General features: G+C 37.8%; 1 protein-coding gene across 1 annotated transcript in view; it reads right to left on the minus strand.

Annotated features, from left to right (window-relative positions):
• LOC105562935 (alpha-tocopherol transfer protein-like) overlaps positions 1–270 on the minus strand; it is a 7,216-nt gene extending 6,946 nt beyond the window's left edge. The window contains exon 1 of the mRNA XM_012014126.1: positions 107–270. The gene's annotated coding sequence lies outside the window, so the exon portion shown is untranslated. The remainder of the gene's footprint in view (positions 1–106) is intronic.
• Between the last annotated feature and the right edge of the window lie 5,312 nt (positions 271–5,582).

A 5,582-nucleotide genomic window follows, 5' to 3' on the forward strand; every position in this document is an offset into this window, starting at 1 on the left:
ACGTAATACATCCTTAAACATAAAAATAGCCAGATACGGTCAACAAAACTTGATGTTGTAAAATAATATATTTAGTTAAAGAAATAATTAAATCGTGTTAACTTACCTTGACCGGTTGTTTCTTAATCGGTTATCACAGGTGGATCTGTCCGATAAACACTGGAAACACAGCACAGAATGCGAAACGCTACTGCGTTCGCGATAAGTCGATTACACACTGATTTCTAAAGGCGAATGTAGGAGCGTTTTAAACGTCCGACGAGAACGATTATTATTGTATTGTGCTCTAAGATCAAGATATTTATCTGCGTAATCACGACCGTACAAGTTGAGTATTATTAGTTAAACAGCAAACAAAAATTGACGCATTATTTTAGAATATATTATAACATTACTGATTTTTTTGCAGATCTCATTTTTTATTGGATTAGATAAATCTTACTGTTTTTAATATGTTCTATACTGCGCTGACGTTAGCAGAACATTTTATCGACTGGAGCAAAAAATCGATATTACAGCAATTAACTAGCAAAAATTAGCAATTCTTAGATAAGTTGCGTATGATTATGCTGAAATGACTGTGCCAGCAAAGTATCAAAGTTCAAGACTGTACATATCACAAGACAGAAAACAATCCGTCAGAATGAACTGTATTGACAATGTTCTCACGCCGTGCTGACGTACAGTTAAAAAAATATCTGGCAATGAGATACATGCTCGAATTAAAGCAATAGCAATGCCTGTTTTTTTGTTTTTTTAAATTTAAGTTAATAAGCTATTAGGAGCCACCTAACGAATAATTTTCTTGAGTCAAGTAATATTTTTTGGACTAAGATATTTTTTTGTCAGTGTATATAAATTTGTAATATTAATTTCGAATTGTATGCTATTAAAATTCTTTATTTGAACTCTATACACAAAAGAGGGGAGCATTGCCACTTTAAAAAAGTAACTCTTTTATTGTGTCACTTTTCTGGTCGCAATGTTCCAATTCCCTGCACTGCCACGCAAATAAAAGATAGTCCCAACGTCGTACGACTACAATACTCGTACATTGCTAAAAAATTTTTTAGCTGTGTTCTAAAACTCTTTAATTTATGCGCAAAAGTGTGAAGAATTTCTCGTTACATAGATCTCTCTGTCTCTCTCTTTCTCTCTTCTGAAAAAGTAACTTTTAATTTATGTCTCTCCTTTATTTTACGGTCTCTTGCATACACAAGGCAGATGAAAAGATCGCTTTGCCGTGACAAGTTACAAATATTGTCGCAAAAATTCCTAATTTGATTGCTCAACTATTTTAACTCAATTAAGTACTTTTTTTTAAATAAAAGATGTCAAAATAATTAAATTATATAATTCTTGATTGGATGATGCTTATACTTGGCGTCTTTTCTCAAACCTTTTGTATTAAAAAAGGTTTATTGTGGAGACGCGATATTACGATCTCCTCTGTATGACTGCGAGGATCGCACTCTTGCACTTCTTTGTCTATTCCCCTCGGCGGAGAGGCCCAACATTATAAGCGTATGATACTGTCGCTCGTTATTGCCGTTTGCCACAAAGATAAATCATGGTCGGCGGCCAACACGCTGTTATATTGCGACCGTTCGGAAATCATAACTGGACATTTTTTATTCGTTTCTTTTTAACAATTATCTGAGCGATAAATGCTTCGGAAAACTGATTTTTATTCGTTATACAGAGGAAAATTAATTTAATGTTTGTACGTTAACAAGCGAAACGGCACTTTGTTTTTATTATATTAAAAATTTGTCGGTCGATTTCTGGCTGGACATGTAATATTATATTAAATAAATTATACGAGCTGAAGTTATTTTAAGAATAAATTGAAATAACGTACATTGCCTCCGTAACGTCAATATACTTTTAATTAAAAGTTATATTCATGCGACAGTATTATATATCGACGAAAAATTACATTCCAACCTTTTCAAAGAAATTTAGAAACATTTTCATTTCTAAATTTTTAATAACGTAAGTGTTGCAAAAAGTTTTTAAAACGTCCATTTTATAGAGAAGTCCTTTACACAGCAATGTATTCAGCTTTTTCTATTTCTTGATTTTGCATTATTCATGTATTTTGCTGGCGGAAACCGCAGCAGTTTGATATTCTAGTTAGTTGAATTTGTATAAAAAGTCTCTCGGAACGTGGGTACGTGCATTTATTTTTATTGAGAATACGAAGGCCGCACAGAAGGTTTGACGCATTCGCGCATCGCACGAAAATACCGGCTTTACGAGGTACAGACGGATTAAAAATATTTCGTCGAGAACGCGCTCGGCCCTTGTGTTCGAGCGCGAAAGTATAGCGGGATGCGCCGCTTTGGGTTTTAACGCTGGATATTTAGCCGGTGCATCGATTTTTGCCGCCGGTTCTAACGATGTGGTCGACAACATCGAGAATTTTAAAGCGCCCATAAATCTCCGGCGGTGGCCGGCAGAAGCCTGCAATCCATTTCGTGCCGTTTGCGACGGCATACAGTGTAATACATCGCGTATTCATGGCGATACGAGGGTTTACAGTTTCTATCTTGGTGCAATTACTAGAATCGCAAATGCGTTGCACTAGTTGTGTGTTACGCGCGATTATACTTTAAAAGTTTAAATATTTACCGTTCTCGATTCGGAACTTTTTCACGTTTTGATTTTCTACATGTTTTAAAGATATTTTAACGAGAAATATTCTAATATTCAAGGCATTAATAATAAAAGTGAAATTTGAAACGTTTAAATGTCGAATTTTGTATTGAATGATTAGCTAATTAAAGTATCGGAATCTTGAGTATTTGATAGCGGAGTTTTTTCAACGTTTCAGGTGGTAAATAAAAACGTATTATCTGCACGTCGTACACAATAAGTATTTAGGTATTTCTAAGTAAAAATACCGATACTTTTATGCATGATACTTGGAATATTTAAATTGTGCCTAGATTTAGTTATTTAATTAAATAATCTATTTTCCATGGACGTTTGTATCTTCCGGACATATTTATTCGCGGTTTGGTCCTAAATTCAAATGTCAGAGCGCGATGTTCTAATATTCGAATACATTTGCGAGATTCGCCTCAGTAATCCCACTTTAGTAACAACGACGAAATTATTCACCGAAACGCCGCGCGTTATATATGGCTGCCGTACTCGTGGTTAAAACGTCGATCAGATCGTGATTTATGGAAACACGTACATGTTCCCGCAATCTCCTGGATACAGCAGGTTTTAATCGATGGGTCAAGTTGATCAAAGCTCGGCGTAACGTCGATGATATTTCAAGACCACTGATACAAATCGTGGGTTTTTTTCGAGGGGGAAACCGCTGACCAAAATCTTGTACACCAATGCCCACTAATGCCCAGTGGGTGTTACTTTATCTTATTATCTTATTTTATCTTATTTTATCTTTATAATGCACCAGCAAGGCCTAGTGCCCAAACTAATGCCCCCAAAATGCCCAGTAATGCCCAGTAATGCCCTCAGCGGTTTACCCCTCGGTTTTTTTATTTAATTAAATTAAAATGCTTCACTCCGATCCTAATGGTTAAAAGTTATGTTTAACTTCTCGCGGATACATACACGCACATTACAGAATTCTTCAAAGTTCCGCTGTTCCGCCATTAAAAGTCACAATTGCGTTTATTCGCGGTGAAGTCGAAACTTTTAGATTGCGTACTTGCGAATAGGCAGATATGAACGCGGCGGGAAAAAAAACTTGTTAACAGAGTTTCGTTAAAGTCCTACTTTCTTTCTTTCTTTTTTTTTTATCGAAATCCCGTAAAGCTGCGGAACTATCGGCGGGAGAATAAATACGGAACAAACCGTCGGTCGTAAAGATCGAGTCCTGAATGGTTCCCTCGATTACCATGAAGAAAGGCCGAACTCGTTGAAACGACTTTTCTCCCCTTCCTTGGTGGGAAATTACAGCGAGTGGCGAGCGCAAAACGCTCGGTCGACCTTCGGCCCATCTTTCATCTCCGATTACATCCTCCCCCGCGCATTTCTCGCTTCCCTTCCGGTCCATTCCGGAAAGTAATCCCGCGGAAGATTTATCGTCGCGTTTCTTTTCGGCATAATTTCGCGGCACTTCTCATTCGCGACGGCGCGACCCCGGGGCCAGTAATGGCCTCCCGAGCGTAATTCAATCGCGACTGTAACGCGGCCCGCGCGGCACAATAATCTCATCTCGTGTCTATTGTGGACAATATCACATAATATAGAGCATCCCCCCGAGTGGCGCGATATTCGCATTCCTCCCGTTAATTAATACAGTAATATCATCACTGAAATCACATCGGCATTACCGCTGTAATATTAAATCTACTTTACCAATGTGAATCGCATTAATTGTCTAAATCTATTGCAATCGGCAAATCGTCGTTCGGCAATTGTAATCTTTTACAGTTAACAAGCGGATTTTGGTGTGTGATTACAAATTGCACAATTATACACGTACACAAGCTATGCAAATTAATTTAGGAATTGTATTAAATAATTGCGTGCAATCTCTGCATGCGTATATTTATATGCTTTATGCGTTTGCGCGGTATAAAACGCATATTATGGCAATCGCGCGTTGGAAATTCCAAATCAATTGTTATTGTTATTGCATAGGAAAATAAAAAGGGGGAACTGCGAGATATATCTCTACGCGCCATTGTGCGCTCGAAATACTGTTATTCGCGGCATCGCCCGCGAAGCGAATGCGCATTACGTTTTTACAGCACGTCGGGAATACGGGCGAGAGTTATTTACGATATTGCGCCGCCCGCCGGCTGTAAAAGGACACCTTGATTAAACAGCCTGATTAAATACGCTCATTACATCCACCTCCATTATATGCCCATGTACGCGTGCGCGTGAGGACAATTTAATTAACGTCATGCGAAAACATGGGGTCGGGTTTTGTTGTTTCTAGCCGTTCGTTCGCTAAATTCAAGTTTCGTAGATTTACTTTGCGCGAGAAAGCGCTATTTGCTGAGGCAGGAACGCTATTGTCACTTAACGTTTTTTTTTTAATGTTACGTTACGTTGATAAACGAAGTAGGTATATTATAGATTTTTTATTAGCACGAAAATGAAGAAAATCGAGCACAACGCCCGTACTTGTATTATTCGATGTAAATTGTGTAGATATAATTTTTCGAGACTCACGAAACTGATCGAATCATGTTATTACGGATTTCTTTGAAAAATTCGTGAACGAAAATATTTTTATAGATCATAGATATTTGTTTCCATGTTGATACATTAATGTTGCAAGGCCGATTATCTTCGTCGATTAACTTCTTTGTATCAGTTAGTCGTACACTGCGCAGTATGTTTCATAAATAATTATACAGGGTGAGTCTTTCCATATCCTACAAAATTTTTGAGAAGGTAGAACGGGTCGAGATGAACGGAAAAGTCCTGTACCATTTTGCAATTTTCGTAATAGTTAACGAGTAATTAATTATTAAAAATCGTTGTCTTAGGCCGGCCTACCGCCCAATTTGAGCGCGTGGCAAGATGTGACCGCCTGGCGATCGATATTGCTATGCGGACATCTCGCCACGCGCTCGAATTGGGCG

This window comes from Vollenhovia emeryi, unplaced genomic scaffold, assembly GCF_000949405.1.
Source record: "Vollenhovia emeryi isolate VEMERY1.0 unplaced genomic scaffold, V.emery_V1.0 DF939182.1, whole genome shotgun sequence".
Lineage (NCBI taxonomy): Eukaryota > Metazoa > Arthropoda > Insecta > Hymenoptera > Formicidae > Vollenhovia > Vollenhovia emeryi.